This window comes from Schistocerca nitens, chromosome 1 (assembly GCF_023898315.1).
Source record: "Schistocerca nitens isolate TAMUIC-IGC-003100 chromosome 1, iqSchNite1.1, whole genome shotgun sequence".
NCBI lineage: Eukaryota > Metazoa > Arthropoda > Insecta > Orthoptera > Acrididae > Schistocerca > Schistocerca nitens.
Genome location: NC_064614.1, coordinates 94,141,095 through 94,158,896, shown reverse-complemented (window position 1 = coordinate 94,158,896; position 17,802 = coordinate 94,141,095). Strand labels below are relative to the sequence as shown.

The window sequence follows — 17,802 nt, the reverse complement described above, 5'->3', positions numbered from 1 at the left end:
AATTGTCACTATACTGTTAGTATTCATCAAAGAATTACAAATAATATATATTTTGAGTAGCACAGTGAAAATCTCTAGCTGGCTGTCAGCATATACCGACCAAGATAACTAACAAAAATTATTTTTTTAAGCAAATGTTTATCATGGACAATTTTGATCCTGCAGCTACTATGAATCAACACACAAAGAAATTAATGACATTAGCTGCCAGTGGGCATTGATTTAAAGCACTGGGGAAAGCTGAAAATAGCACAGTGATCAGCACATCTGCCTAGTAAGCAGGAGACCTGGGTTTGAATTCCAGTCTGGCACTGGAAGCTAATGTCATTAACTCCTTTATGTGTTGATATTTATAGCAAATACGTATTACACTGCAGCTACTGGAACTGATTTCTTGCAAAATGTTATATTTCAATGTAGTTCATGCTGCATGCCCTACTAGACAACGTACAAATGCTTATCAGTAATTTTACTGGATCATAATGACAGAATAACAATGTTTTATGGTCCTTTTCAATAATAAATTTTAACATACAATGAAAAAGAATAGATATAATTATTTTGTAAGATAAGATCAACACTCATTATTAGTCTGAACTGCAAGTAAAGTCTTCAAATCAATATTGCGCCAAGTAGCCCTACAGCCTTCATAGTTTCATTGTCACAACCACTCTTCTGCTGACATTTTGATGGGTTGTTGCTTCTATTGAATAAGGTATCTTGTGATCAGCTGATGTTCTTGGTTAAAAGTGTTGATTATTATATGTTTATTTTTTTATATTGATATGCTCTCCAGATGTTAAGCTTTCGTATTACATAGAAAATGATCTGATTATACCCAAAACTGTAGGTCATCAATGTAGGAACAATTTGATTAAGTAGTGAAGAAAAGGTAAGGCGGCACACTTCCCAGTAAATTATTATAGTGTTCATATCACTGGCTCAAAGTGATGAATATTTTACTTGTGAACATATGGTAAATACTTGTTCTATTTTAAGGATGCTGTAACTAACTAAATTTTACTTTCGCTAGTGCCCTTTCTGGAACGTTAGTCTATGAACATACATAACCCCCCCCCCCCCCCCCCACCACCACCACCACCACGACACCTCACCATAAATCATTGCTCTCCAAGGCTTTAATCTGTCAGATTTCTCAGTGCACACAATTAAAACCAATCACAATCATGATGCCAGGCAAGAATACAATCTTATTACAACACATGAAGTCATCTTTCTTGTCAATTACTAACAATGAATGGTTCACACCTCTACTAATACAGCATTTGTACTGTGCCTCAGCAAGGCCAACAACAGCATTTTTTTGATAATAAATAATTAGGGATTCAGTAAATTTTATCTCAGGGTTTTCTCTCACTAAATCACTTTCTTGGATGTCGTGGCTTTAGTTCTTAAGGAAACCTGCTATCTTTGTAGCATAACTGATCCTGAAATTTAGAGAGAAAAATCAGCAAGATTAACGTAAAATTATTTGTTTAATACTGAGGAAAACATTGGATGACTCAGAATGTAGCATTACTGGTCATTGTTCCTGGATATTTGAAGAATTATTTGCTATTTAGGCCACTGCAAATTACCCCAGCTGCTATTAAATAACTGGAAGATACTACAAAGGAGTGTGTTGAGCAAACTACAAAGAATCACATTCAAGAAATATCAAAGTTACTTGAAAGTACTATCCTCTCCCACAGACCCTATCTCCTCTTCAGGAACTACATATTATTACTCATCAACTTGACTGAGTGACAAATCAGTGGTTGGTATAGTTGACCTGCACAAGGGAGGCAGTTACCAAGAAGAATTCAAGGTACTGCATTCATAGTACTGACATACCGTACAACTAGTCTGAGATGCTGTCTACCACAAAAAATTGAGACAGTGTTACAGATTTCACTTGTTGGCATGGCTGCTTTGTCCTGTGTCAGGGGAAAGCATATGCAAAAGAGCAGGGTTCCATTAATTATTTGTAGTTTGAACATACACAAATAATGGCACCCTTAAGAAAATAGCAACAAGGAATGCGATGGATTGCATTGTTCAACATGTTGAAGTGGCTGGCTGTTTTGGCAGCAACCGAGTGGAAAAGTGTACTCACCTGGGCTGACTGTGTGCGAGGAGCACAGTAGCCTGTTTTAGAATAAATAACTCTCACCTAGTCCAGATAATGACAGCTGCAAGAGAACCCAAAGTATAAAACATAAATTATAAGGTAAAGGTACTATAATGACAAATATTTTTAAAGCAAACTTTAGGACGAGTTCTGTCAAAAAAAAAAAAAAACAATAAAATTGTTAAGATATTCATTCCTTGTGGGACAAATCAATTTATTTTGTGCATGTTAAAAATTAGATGAAAATTTGTTATATCTAATTGTATATGTTATTTTTAGTGATTACCACTTTGCAGTAATAGACTATGACTGTGTAAGTAAACACTGTGTCAAGGACAATGCTCCAATTAGTTACTGTACATTTCTTCCAGGATGAAGAAACACTGTCTTCTAGTTACATCAGGCAAAGCAACACTGCTCTGCTGAAATTGTTTAAGAACTTGTTGGTGGCCCAGGGAATTCATTTTTTTTCTCTGGTCTACATTTATTAATTACATAGGTCCAATTTCCCAAGAACCATGGACCTTCCTGTGGTGGAGAGACTTGCATGCCTCGAACGATACAGATGGTTGTGCTGTAGGTACAACCACAATGGAGGGGTATCTGTTGACATCAGATTAGATTTATTGAGAGGCAGACAAATGTGCAGTTCCTGAAAGGGGCAGCAGTCTTGGGGTAGTTGCAGGGGCAACAGTCTGGATGATTGATCTGGCTTTGTAACATCAACCAACATGGCCTTGCTGTGATGGTCTGTGAATAGCTGAAAGTGAGAGGAAACTAAAACCTTTATTTTTCCCCGAGGGCATGAAGCTCTACTGATTGGTTCAATTATGATGGTATTCTCTTGGGTAAAATATTCCAGAGGTAAAACAGTCCCTTTTCAGACCTACAGGTGGCAACTATTCATGAGGATGCCATCATCAAGTAAAACCAAAGTGATGATCTCTGTGTTGGAGCATGAAATGTTAGATCACAAGCAGGCTAGAAAAGTGGAAATGGATGGGTTGAAGTTAGATGTAACGGGGATTAGTGAAGTCTAGTGGCAGGATTAACATGAATTCTGGTCAGGTGACTAATGATTATAAATACAAAATCAAATATAGGTAATGCAGGAGTAGGTTTAGTAATTAATGAATAGGAAACAGGAATGCAGGTAAGCTACTGTGAACAGCATCATGAATACATTATCATAACCGAGGTAGATGTGAAGCCAGCAGTACAAGTTTATATGCTCTCTCACTCTGCAGATGAAGAGATTGAAAAAATGTAGGATTAAGGAAGAGCATGCAGGATAAGGTAAAAGAAATCATTCAGATAGTTAAGGGAGAGCAAACTTTAACTGTGATGGCATACTGGAATTTGGTAGTGGGAAGAGGAGGAAAAATAGTAGGTGAGTACAGACTGAGGCAGGGGAGGGAGGTGGAGGGCAGGGCTTGGGGGGAGTCGGGGGTGGGGCAGGAATTAAATAAGATACCGACTGATAGAATTTTGTATATAGCATAATTTAATCATTGCTAGCACTTGGTTTAAGAGTCATGAAAGGAGGCTGCATATGTGGCAAAGGAAGGTTTCAGACTAATTATAAAATGTTAAGACAGATATACCAGATGTAAACAGTAATGAAATTCTAAACTCAGATGGAATGTATACCGCAGACACAGGCTGGACAGTGAAGGGGGAGGCGTGTTTATAGTGATAAAAAGTGCAACAGTATCAAAGGAAATTGACAGAGATCCGAAATGTGAAATAATTTGAGTGAAGGTCACGGTTATAGCAGGCTCAAACATGGTAATTACATGTCTCTATAGGCTCCCTAGCTCAGCAGCTGTTGTGGCAGAACACCTGAAGGAAAATTTGGAAAATATTTCGAGTAGATTTCCAGATCATGTTATAGTTTTGGGTGGAGATTTTAATTTACCAGATATAGACTGGGAGACTCAAATGTTTACAATGGATGGCAGGGACAAAGAATCCAGTGAAATTTTTTTAAGTACATTATCTGAAAACTACCTTGAGCAGTTACCAGAGAACCGACTTGTGGCAATAACATATTAGACCTTCTGGTGACAAACAGACCCGAACTATTTGAAACAGTTAACGCAGAACAAGGAATCAGTGATCATAAAGCGGTTACTGCATCGATGATTTCAACCGTAAATAGAAATATTAAAAAAGTTAGGAAGATTTTTCTATTTAGCAAAAGGGACAAAAAGAAGATTATAGAGTACCTGACGGCTCAACACAGATGTTTTGTCTCAAGTACAGATAGTGTTGAGGATCAGTGGACAAAGTTCAAAACCATCGTACAATATGCGTTAGATGAGTATGTGCCAAGCAAGATCGTAAGAGATGGAAAAGAGCCACCGTGGTACAACAACCAACTTAGAAAACTGCTGCGGAAGCAAAGGGAACTTCGCAGCAAACAAACATAGCCAAAGCCTTGCAGACAAACAAAAATTACACGAAGCGAAACGTAGTGTGAGGAGGGCTATGCGAGAGGCATTCAACGAATTTGAAAGTAAAGTTCTATGTACTGATTTGGCAGAAAATCCTAAGAAATTTTGTCTTATGTCAAAGCGGTAGGTGGATCAAACCAAATGTCCAGACACTCTGTGACCATAATGGTACTGAAACAGAGGATGACAGACTAAAGGCCGAAATATTAAATGTCTTTTTCTAAAGCTGTTTCACAGAGAAAGACTGCACTGTAGTTCCTTCTCTAGATTGTTGCACAGATGACAAAGTGGTAGAAATCAAAATAGATGACAGAGGGATAGAAAAACAATTAAAATCACTCAAAAGATTAAAGGCCGCTGGACCTGATGGGATAGCAGTTCGATTTTACACAGAGTACACGAAGGAACTTGCCCCCCTTCTTGCAGCAGTGTACTGTAGGTCTTTATAAGAGCATAGCATTCTAAAAGATTGGAAAAGGGCACAGGTCATCCCCGTTTTCAAGAAGGCACGTCGAACAGATGTGCAGAACTATAGACCTATATCTCTAACGTCTATCAGTTGTAGAATTTTGGAACAAGTATTATGTTTGAGTATAATGACTTTTCTGGAGACTAGAAATCTACTCTGTAGGAATCAGCATGGGTTTCAAAAAAAGACAATCGTGTGAAACCCAGCTCGGGTTATTCGTTCACGAGACTCAGAGGGCCATAGACACGGGTTCACAGGTAGATGCCGCTTGTCTTGACTTCCACAAGATGTTTGATACAGTTCCCCACAGTCGTTTAATGAACAAAGTAAGAGCATATGGACTATCAGACCAATTGTGTGATTGAATTGAAGAGTTCCAAAAATAACAGAACACAACATGTCATTCTCAATGGAGAGAAGTCATCCGAAGTAAGAGTGATTTCAGGTGTGCCGCATGGGAGTGTCATAGGACCATTGCTAGTCACAATATACATATAAATGACCTTGTGGATAACATGGGAAGTTCACTGAGGCTTTTTGCGGATGATGCTGTGGTATATCGAGAGGTTGTAACAATGGAAAATTGTACTGAAATGCAGGAGGATCTGCAACAAATTGACACATGGTGAAGGGAATGGCAATTGAATCTCAATGTAGACAAGTGTAATGTGCTGTGAATACATAGAAAGATAGATCCCTTATCATTTAGCTACAAAATAGCAGGTCAGCAACTGGAAGTAGTTAATTCCATAAATTATCTGGGAGTAGGCATTAGGAGTGATTTAAAATGGAATGACCATATAAAATTAATTGTTGGTAAAGCAGATGCCAGACAGATTCATTGGAAGAATCCTAAGGAAATGCAGTCCAAAAACAAAGGAAGTAGGTTACAATACACTTGGTCACCCACTGCTTGAATACTGTTCACCGGCGTGGGATCCGTAGCAGATAGGGTTGATAGAAGAGATGGAGAAGATCCAACGAAGAGCAGTGCACATTATTACAGGATCATTTAGTAATCACAAAAGTGTTCGGGAGATGATAGATAAACTCTAGTGGAAGACTCTGCAAGAGAGACGCTTGGTACGTGCTTTTGTTGAAGTTTCGAGAACATACCTTGACCGAGGAGTCAAGCAGTATATTGCTCCCTCCTATGTATATCTCGCGAAGAGACCATGAGGATAAAATCAGAGAGATTAGAGGCCACACAGAGGCATACCGACGATCTTTCTTTCCACGAACAATACAAGACTGGAATAGAAGGGAGAACCGATAGAGGTACTCAAGGTACCCTCCGCCACACACTGTCAGGTGGCTTGCAGAGTATGGATGTGGATGCACATGCAGTTTTTGGAACCAGATTTTAAATTGTAACACATTCCAGGGGCAGATATAGAATCTGTCCACAATTTGTTATGAACTGTAGACTAAAATTAAAGAAATTGCAAAAAGGTAGGGAACTGAGTGATGGGATCAGGACAGGTTGAAAGAACCAGAGGTTGTTGAGTGTTTCAGAGTGGGTATCAGGCAGTGACTGACAAGTAGGGGAAATGAATACAGTATATGAACACAAGAACAGAATCGGATCACTATCTTACAGAAGTTAAGTGCCTTTGGATTCCCAACAAGGACAGACTGCCACAGACGAGTAGAAGAAAAAAGGTAGACAGAGACAAATTAAGACACAATCGATCCAGATATTAAGAAGGTATTTAATCATTCAGTGAATGGGGCGACGTGAAGCGAAATATGGCGAAACAGGCTGAACTATGGGGAAAGGAAGAAAAGAAACGGAAGCACTAGTGGTGGAACAAGGAATGTGAGGAAGCGGTAAGTAAGACAACTTAAGTAAGGTAGCCAGGAAGGTGGGACTGAGGATTGCCTATAACAAGACAAAGACATTAAATACCACTGCAGACTGGAAAACAAAGGAAGGCACTGTGCAAAGGTGGACAAATTTAAATATCTGTGAGAATTTAACAGGAAGGAACAGGAGCAAGGAGGGAATAACATAGAGGATAAAGAAGATGAGGTCAACCTTCTGCATGACGAGAGACATATACAATAAAAAGAATATATCCACAGAGGCAAAGATACACCACTACAAGGCAACGGTGAGGAATGCATTATTATATGCTGCTGAGATGATGACACTAGGAAGAAATGGGGCAGAACAACTAGAGAAAGAAGAGAGAAAAATACTAGGTCCCAAAAGAGGTGGAGAGAGGTGGATGCGAAGACCTAGGGAAGAATTGTACTGGAACATGAGAACAATATACAGGGAAATCAGACTCAAAAGGGCAAGGTTTGCTGGACATGTAGTTAGGATGAGTATGGACAGAATGACGAAGAGAGTGTGGGAAACAACAGGGAGGACAAGGGGAAAAGACAGGAACCAAGTGGGTTGTTGAACTTCGGAAGGACTGGTTGGAATTGGGGATCAAGGTCGAAGGAAAGGAAAATTGGAGGAACAAATATACACCGACCAATACGACTGGAGATCAATGACATAGAAGAATACAGGAAAAGATTAGTGTGTCACCAGTGGAGCCGACAGAAGAAACGGAAACTGAAGATCTCGGAAGAAGCGCGGGAGAGAAGAAGAGAAAGAATGAAGAGGTTCTGGGAGAAGAAGAGGAAAACGCAGTCCACGAAGGGGCTACCCGTGGTCCTACAGAGGCCGTAACGCAAGAATAAGAAGAAGAAGTATATGACAAATGGATAGCTTTGAGAGATGAAATAGTGAAGGTGGCACAGGATTGAAATCCTTTGATATCGCAGGAGATATTGAATTTTATTGATCATACGAGAAAATATACAAATGCAGCAGGCAAGAGGGAATACAAACATCTAAAAAATTAAATTAACAGGAAGTGCAAAATGGCTAGAAGACAAATTTAAGGATATGGAAGATATGGAAGTGCATACAGGGTGTTAAAAAATAAGTTTTGAATACTTCGAGAAGTGGTAGTACTCACTGAACAAGATTAAGTCCAGTAAACATGGGTTCGGAAATGATTACTTTCCGAGATAAACACGTGTTCACAGGAAAGGCTGTGCGATGTTTAGTTGCAGATATTAGCACAATCGTTACATTGGCACTCCGTTAAAACTGTTGGCAGGGTATTATAAAGTCTTACTCTCACAGTACTCTACCTACCATTAGTTGGTCTGCAGAAAGATGCATGGTTCAAGTTGTGTTGTATGCACTTTAGTTTTTGTCATGTTTCTATGCCTTATTGTACAGTACTGTCAAACCTGGATACATATAATGGGGTTTTACCTTCTTCCAAACAAAGATTCACTTACATGTGCACTGTTTATATGTACAAATGGTTATGTAACTTTACAATTTCTCTCTTCCACCACCGAAGCCTACTACTCAACAAGTGAAATGACGGATATGATATTCTCCTACAGTATAGCAAATGCTTGTAGCCCACAAGTTCATGCCCTCTACACTGAGAAACATCCACAGCACAGAGTGGCCTCTGATATGCTGCTTGGCAGACTTTTCTAGCATCTGAGGGACACAGGTACCCTTGCACCTCAGAAGACTGACAGTGGAAGGCCCTGCACAGTCCACACACCTGACATGGAGGAGCATGTGCTACATTCTGTGGAAGAAACCCCTGAGACCAGTGTGTGACGATTAGCAGCAGCAGCAGAAGCTGTACCCATATCATCTACAGTGCATTCAGGCCCTAAGGCCACATGATTATCATGGCAGTCCTGTCAATGGCTGTTGCAAAAGTGTGCCGCAGATTCATTGCCCACATCCAACATTTTATTTACCAATGAGACAGTGTGCACAAGAGGCGGTGTTGTGAATTTCCATGACCAGCATGTATGGGCAGATGTAAATCCCCGAGCAACTCAGGAAAGAGGGCAGCAACACCAAATCTCAACCAACGTATGGACAGGCGTACTTGGCGATAGATTAATAGGGCCGTACGTGCTATCACAAAGGTCAACTGGGGTGCTTTAACTTGACTTTCTCATTAATGTAGTGCCTACCTTGCTGTGGGCTGTGCCATTGCAGTAAGGAATACAAATGTGATTCATGCATGCTGGCACACCAGCACAATTTTGTCGCAATGTGTGCGAACATCTGATGCATACATTTCAGGACTGATGGATTGGTCTGGTTGGGGTGAGGGGTTGAGGAGGCAGCACACCCTTGACCTACTCGTTCTCTGGACCTCAATCCACTTGACTTCTGGTTATGGGGACACTTAAAGGAATTGGTCTACGCCATGCCAATCAATGATGTGCAGACATGACGAGGTCGCATCATCAATGAATGCTAGCAGGTGCAACAGCCAGGTATTCTTCAAAGGGTGAAGAATTCCTTACGCCGGAGGACAGAGGGGCGCACTGTCATGAATGGACACCACGTTGAACACCTGCTGTAAACACGTTTATTGCAGAAAGGATGCATTTCTGGACCCATGCTTATTGGAGTTATTTTTCTTGGTTCGGTGAGTACTACCACCACTCAAAGTACTCGACACTTTTTTTGAACACCATGTATAATTAAGGAAAAGACAGATACCACTTACAGGGAAATTAAAGAGGCATTTGAAGGAAAGAAAAGCAGCTGTATGAATATCCAGAGATCATATGGAAAACCAGTACGAAGCAAAGAAGGGAGAATCAAAAGGTGGAAGGAGTATATAGAAGGACCATACAATGGAAGCAAACTTAAAAGCAGTGTTACAGAGAGGGAAGATTATGTAGATGAAGATAAGGTAGGAGCTATAATAGAGCAGGAAGAATTTGATAGAGCACTGAAAGAGCTAAGTTGAAACAAGGAACCTAGAGTTGACAACATTCAGTCAGAACTACAGGTAGTCTTCGGACAGCCAGCAATGACAAAACTATGTCATTCAGTGTGCAAGATGTATGAGACAGATGAAATAACTTATGACTTCATGAGGAATGTAATAATTCCAATTCCAAAGAAAGCAAAGATGGGGCGAGAGGGGGGACAACGGTGGTGGGGGGAGGGGCAGGCAAAGAGAGAGAGAGGCAGAGAGAGAGAGAGAGAGAGAGGCAGAGAGAGAGAGAGAGAGAGAGAGAGAGAGAGAGAGAGAGGCAGAGAGAGAGAGAGAGAGAGAGAGCAGGGGCGTGGGTGTGTGGGTCGGAAGGTGGCGGTGGGGTGGGGGGTGGGGGGGAAGGAGAGACTAAGATATAAGATATGAATGTAGTAAGCAGGTTCAAAAGGAATTAAGTTGCAGTAGTTATTCGGAGATTAAGAGGCTTGCAGAGGATAGAGTACTGTGGAGCTTTGCACCAAATCATTCTTTGGACAGAAGACCACAACAACAGCTGCATATAATTTAGATATGCATCACAAAGTATCTGTTTTTAAACGTTCACTTCCATGCATGGTACCAGTACGATAGAAAAAGCTGCGAGTGAAAATGTGATTTTTCATGGGTTCATGTCTCAGGTTTTATTGATCCAAGACGGTTAAATTTTTTGGATAAGCCCTTAGCCGAATGACCATTTGTATACTTAGAAGAATTGGCATACTGTAGCTATCCTACAAAACAGGGTCAAAATTTAAACATTGCACACTTCTTCCAGCCTAGGCAAATAGAGCCAATCAGTTGGTTATTTTGCATTCATGTGGTCTAGGTCGGACCTTTATTTTCATCATCAGTCTTCTGACTGGTTTGTTTGTTTTGTTTTGTTTTAGGGCGCAAAAACAACTAGGGTCATATGCGCTCATGTCAGAAATGTAGAACACTAAGATAAAGAGAGGAGTTACAAACAACTACACGTTAAACAGTAATATCACAAATTGAGTCCACCTTGATGCAAAACACCTTGTTATTCATTTATTTCTTTATTATCCCAAACTAGTTTCAGCGACAAATATCACCATCATAAGTGTTTTTTTTTTAATCTAAACCATGCAGAAAATGGTATGGTTGTACAAACACAGTAAAACCCTCCTTGTATTACATTTTCACAAATCGTCTTTTGAAATATAGTTTAATATTGATACTTTCATACTACCTTATTTATGGTATACTACAGCATGTTTTAAGCACTTATTGGCGCTGTTTGTGACATATTTTCTGTGCTCTTATTTTTTATTCTGTTGCTGTGTTTTCACTTAACAAACATCATGTCATCTGCAACCATGTGAGTGGCTGTTAGTAAACAAATACTCAAAGGTGAACATATGTCAGCAGTATATACTTGGGGTTGTGGTAGTGTTGTGGAAACCAGTTATTGTGGTGCTTATTTAGCTGTTGCTTAGCTATTTGTGTACTCACGTTCGTTGGACAGAGTGTGGCTGCTTTTTTCACAGAAAAAGCAAATTTTTGCACTTTGTTTCTGATCCAGAATATTACGCCATCTTGCTGTTTGCACGTGTCGCGAGAGGCATTATCACAAGTTGCGAGTAGGCTATGAAAACCTTTAGCGCGAATTACGACAACTTCTCTTCATTATTTATGTCTGTGTGTGACGGGGAAGTTGATCTTTTGCGTGTGTGTGCTTTCTGTTCTATGTCCTTGGTCAGTTCTCTCAGAGCGGTAAAGAGCGTGTTGTCGCAGGGTGTTGAGTTTTCATTTATTACATTTTTCCATTTGACTATAGCCTTTTGTATGTGGTAATTTTCTTCTATTGTTAGTTGTCGGTATAGACTGTTGCTGTTTCTCAGAATGCGTAGATCATTTTCGATATTAGTGGGGTTATGGTTTTTGTTCATTAGATGTTCCGCAAAAGTTGAATGTGCGCTGTCACTTCTTATGTCTGAGGTTTTTCTGACTGGTCTTAGTCTTTTCTGAACTATATTGTTTATTCTGAATGTTATTGGGATCCCTTGCTTTTTTAAGATGTTTCCTATTCTATGTGATATTTTGTTATTGTATGTTAGTGTGTACCATCTCTCTTTTTTCTGAAGTGGTGTGGTCTGCTGTGTTGTCTGTGTGTGCTGTATGTTTCCGTTTTACCTTATTGTTGAGTTTGTTTATGATGTCTGTTTTGCAGTCGTTTTCAAGAGCAATTTGTTTGATTATGTTTAGTTCCTGTGTGTAGTTTCCTGGTTTAAGAAGTGTTCTGTTTATCCTGTGGAGCATGTGTGTGAAACTGGCATATTTATGCACTGTCGGGTGGTTGGATGAGCTGTGGATAACAGTGCTTGTGGATGTGGGTTTTCTGTAGATGGAGACTTCATGTTGGTGGTTGTTTCTTGTGATTGTAAGATCCAAGAAATTTAGTTTCTTGTTGTTTTCCATTTGCATTGTGAAGTGGATTTGTGGGTGTACTGTGTTGATGTTACTATGGAGCTCTTCTATCCTGCTATGTGTTTCATCTACAAGACAGATTATGTCATCTAAATATCGGTACCAGTAGATTATTTCGTACCCTCCTAGTTTTACAATGTTATTGAATATTGTGTTCTCTATATGGTCCAAGAAAATGTTGGCTAAGTTTCCACTGATGCGGGACCCCATGGGAAGCCCCGCTTGCTGCAAGTAGAAGTAGTTGTTGAAAGTGAAGTAGTTTTGTTCTGTGAGTAGCCTAAGGATGGATGAGATTTCATTTATATGTGCATCTGGGAATTTCTTGCATTTTAACTGTTGTTCTATAATGTTTATAGTTTCTTCTGTGGGTATGTTTGTGTACATGGATGTTATGTCAAAAGATACATTCCTATTTTTCTCCATCATGTCTCCTGTGTTTTTGATGCTTCTGTTGTTTGTGTACGTGTATGTCTTCTGTAGGAATGTGTGCTTATGTCTCCCTAGTAATATAGATGGGGCTTTTCTGAAGTCAACCACTGGCCTGACTGGGGTTTGGGGACCTTTGGTAGGCTTGTTAAGAGTGGAGCTTTAGGGTTCTTTTGTGCCATTCTTTTTGTCTGGTTCTGTGTCAAGGGGTGTGTGATGTTTTTAAAGACAGTCTTTACATTTCTTTGGTATCTTTGTGTTGGGTCACTGGTTAGCTTGCTTATTTTATTCTCTGCCAGAAATTTTTCTGTTTTCTCAATGTATTCTCCCTCTTTCATTAAGACTAGAGCATTCCCTTTGTCTGCCTTGGTGATGAGAGCATTGTGTTGTTTTAGTTTTCTGTGTATACTGTTTATGGTTTTCTCATCAGATTTTTTAAATTTGTGTTTATGGATGGTTTGTTCTTTCTGATGATTTGTTTTATTTCCTCTGTCACTAGTTCTCTTGTTAGGCCTGGGTTGAAATCTTGAGTGTTAGTTTTTTCATGTTGTCCTATGATGTATTCAGTCTCAATAAATGAAGACACAACACTCTGCAACAACACACTCTTTACCACTCTGAGAGAGCTGACCAAGGACATAGAACAGAAAGCACACACACGCAAAAGAAAAACTTCCCCGTCACACACAGAGACATAAATAATGAACAGAAGTCGTCATAATTTGCGCTACAGTTTTTCATATCCTTTCTCGCCACTTGCGATACGCCTCTCACGACGTGCGCGAACGGCAAGATAGCGTAATATTCTGGATCAGAAACAAAGTGCAAAACGTTTTGTTTTTCTGTGTAAAAAGCAGCCACAACAAACGTGAGTACACGAATAGCTAAGCAATAGCTAAATACACACCAAAATAACTGGTATCCACAACACTACCACAACCCCAAGTATTTGTTTACTAATAGCCGCTCACATGGTTGCAGATGACAAGATGTTCGCTAAGTAAAAAGACAGCAACAGAAAAAAAATAAGAGCACAGAAAATATGTCACAAACAGCGCCAATAATTGCTTAAAACATGCTATAGCATACAATAAATAAGGTAGTATGAAAGTATTAATATAAAACTATATTTCAAAAGATGATTTGTAAAAATGTAATAATGTTTTACTGTGAAACTTCCTGGCAGATTAAAACTGTGTGCCCGGCCGAGACTCAAACTCGGGACCTTTGCCTTTTGCGGGCAAGTGGTCTACCAACTGAACTACCCAAGCATGACTCACAACCCGTCCTCGCAGGACTAAAAATTAAATGGCCTTTGCCATGTTGCTGTGATGGATAAAAAGTAAAATGTGGTCACAGCCGGCGTGTCATTCGCTAGAATGGCCCAAAACTTAAGACAGTAAACACAAATGAGAATGTAAGGGTGGACTGTCTAGGGTTGATCACAAAGTAGTGCAAATGGGGATGGCTAAAATGCGCAACCTAGCTAAAATGATCTCCTGATGGCAAGAGAGAAGTTCGTCTATGTTGCTGGTAGAGATTTAATAACCCGGAGCTTGTTCACATCAAGTGAGGACTAGTGGTGATACCAAAGTGACACCACCTGCTGACAGACAGCAACAGAGAGATGATCAGAGGGAATGGAAGAACAAGCAGGCAGAGGTACGAGGACTGCAGCCTTGGCAGCAGCATCAGTAGCCTCGTTTCCTGTCAGACCGACATGACCAGGGACCTACATAAACATCACAGAGGCTTCATCAGGGGTGAGCAAGTGATAGCTTTCCTATACCCGTTGCACTACGGGATGGACAGTGTACAACACACAAAGGCTTTGAATGGCAGTGAGAGAGTCGGAGCAGGTAATGCAATTGAAAAGCCTATGTCACTGGATGCACTGCATGGCCTGATACAGGGTGAAGAGCTCTGCTGCAAATACTGAGCAATGTTCTGGAAGCCGATACTGAAAAACGTTGGTGCCGATGACGCAGGCACACCTGACTCCACAGATAGTCCAAGAGCCATCAGTGTGCACGAAGATCCTATCGCGAAGTTCCATGCAAAGGTCATGAAACTTATAGTGATACGAGGCTGGAGTAGTGTCCTTAGAAAGCGAATGAAGGCTGAGGTGAACATGGGCCACCTCACGAAGCAAGGTGGTGAACGGGGCCGCACCCACCGGCGAAGTGGCAGGTAGCATGAAGTTATTCTGCCACTGCAAGAGTTGAAAGCGAATTCCAGGAAGTAACAGGGTAGATGGACGCGTCCCATACTGGCAATCAAAGGAGTCATTGAAGAAGGAGGCATAAAATGGGTGGCCATGCGTGGCAGACATACAACATGCATATCTGCTGAGGAGAAAGTCACTGAAATAGGACAACGGTAGTTCGGCAGCTTCTGCATACAGATTCTCAACTGGGCTAGTTTAAAAGGCGCCAGTGGCCAAACGGACGCCATGATGGTAAATAGTTTCAGACAGTATAAGAGGGACGGACATGCAGATATGTAAATGAAACACCCGTAGTCTAGTTTCTAACGTATAAGGGACCATTACAAAAAGAGGATGGTGGTATGATTGCTCCTCAGGAAGTACTGCTGAGGATACATAGATTACTAAGGGACCGCATATAGTGGGCTGCCATCCCAGGAATTTCATAGTTTCAACGAACAGAAGAGCAACAGGACCAAGATGTAAGGATGGTGGAAGAATCCATTTGTGCTGCCAGAAATTCAACAAAAGGTTTTATCAGTGGAAAAACAAAAGCCTTCTTGATGCTCCATGAGTGAAGATGATCAATACATTGCTGAAGACGCCACTCAATGAGAGGCGTCCATGGAGAACTGCAACATACTGCAAAATCATCAACAAAAAGGGAGGCGGAGATGCCCGGCAGGATACAGGCCATTATAAGGTAATGACAGTAGCAAACAAGACAATGCTCAGAATGGAACCCTGAGACACATTGTTCTCTTGGATAAACATGTCCGACAAGGTAGAACCCACATGCACCTTGAAAATTATCTCTTAAAAGATTCCTGAAGGAAATGGGGCATGCGGCCTTGGAATCCACAGATGTAGAGAGTACAGAGGATAACAGTTCTCCAGCAGGTGTCATAGGCTTTCTCCAAATTGAAAAACATGGCCACAGCCTGGGATTTCCACAGAAAACCATTCACGACATGAGCGTATAAAGTGACAAGATGGTCAACTGTAGAATGGCGAGCTCAAAATCCCCACTGTGCTGGCTAGTAAACTGAGAGACACTAGACACCATACCAGCCGAGCATGAATCATACATTCCATCACCTTGCAATCACAGCTGGTGAGAGAAATGGGGTGGTAGCTAGAAGAAAGGTGTTTGTCCTTACCGGACTTAGATATGGGTATGACAGTTGCTTCACGCCAGTGTCTGGGAAACATGCCTTCTGCCCAGATGCGGTTGTACATGTGAAGTAGAAAGTGGTTGTCCACAAGAAAAGGTGCTGCAACATCTGAATGTGAATTTCGTCTGGTCCTGGGGTGGAGGATTGGGATGAAGTGAGAGAATGATTGAGCTTCCTCATAGTAAAGATGGCATTGTAGCACTCAAGATTCTCAGAAGAAAAGGGTATTGGCCAAGCCAGCTCCACTCGTTTCTGATGGAGGAAGGCAGGTGGTATTGAGAAGAGCTCTAAATATCCACAAAACGGCGACCCAAGGTGTTGGAGATAGCAATAGGGTCCACTATAACATCGTCTGCTACTGTCAGACCAGAAATTGGGGAATGGATCTTGGTCTCAGAGAGCCATCGCAGGTTGGCCCACATGACAGACGAGGGAGTGGAACTATTGAAAGAACTAGTAAATAAAATCCAGCTGGCTTTTTTACTACCCCAAAGAATGTGATAACTCTGTGCATGCAACTGTTTATAATGAATGCTTTTTGCCATGTAGGAGGACAGTTAAAAACACTGGGAGCATGTCTCCGCGCATGAGTTGCGCCATGGCATGCCTCAGTCCACCAAGGAACCAAGACACGGCATAGTAAGGAGGAAGTGCGAGCTATGGAATGTTCTGCGGAGATAAGGATAATGTTTGTAAGATATTCTACTTGTTTGCCACAACTGGGGAAATGTTGTTTGTTGAAGCTCGCGGGGGAGGAGTAGAGCCTATAGTTGGACCTTAATAAGCTGCCATTTGGATGTGTACATAGGTGGGGTAGGAGTCAGCAAATGGATAGCACATTGGAAACAGTCGCTCTGATGTGTGTCAGAGGGAACGGACCACTCGAGACAATGGGCAAGCAGGGCAGTGTAGAAGGGTAGGTCTAAATGGGAACAGGTGTGCGTGGAGTCTGAAAGGAATGTGGATGCTCCTGTGTTAAGACAGAGGAGGCTAACTAAGTTGACTGAGGTCAGTCAAAAGGGCACTTCACAGACAGGTTCTAGGAGAACAACAAAGGGGATGGTGTGAATTAAAGTCACCGAATAACAGAAAGGGGTGAGGTAGCTGCCCTTTATCTGGCAGAAGTCTGCCCTGGTGACACTGGATGTCGGAGGGATGTAAACAGTACAAAGAAACAAAGTGAGGAAGGGAAATGCAGACTGCAGCTGCTTGAAGCTGGGTAGTCAGGTAGATTTGACTATGAACGTCATCCTGGATGAGCAGCACGACTCCTCCACAAGATGGAATGCCAACCTCAGGAGGAAGATCAAAGTGGACCGGGAAGAAATGCGAGAGCTCAAAGTGGTTGTGAGGATGCAATTTTGTTTCCTGGAGGCAGAGAACAAGCGGACGCTGTGATTCTAAGAGCAGCCGTAAATTCTCTTTCTTTGATCAAAGGCCACAAACGTTCCATTGAAGGACAGCCATAACGAGGAAAGGGGAGGAGGGAAAAAATGAAGGGGGTATCACCTCAGCAGCTGCCGAGTGCCAGCCTTCAAAGACTCACTGCTGCAGGATGCAGATACTGTGGATCGTGCTCCATGACATCTACAGAGGCATCTCCATTCTACTTTTGTTGGTCTTTGAAACCCAGTCAGAAAAACGGGTAGCGGGATGCACCAGTGACACGGAGGT

At 41.3% G+C, this 17,802-nt stretch overlaps 1 protein-coding gene across 1 annotated transcript in view; it reads right to left on the bottom strand.

The window, feature by feature from the left end:
- LOC126241678 (uncharacterized) overlaps positions 1 to 17,802 on the bottom strand; it is a 71,415-nt gene that overhangs the window by 48,526 nt on the left and 5,087 nt on the right. The gene's annotated exons all lie outside the window — the stretch shown is intronic.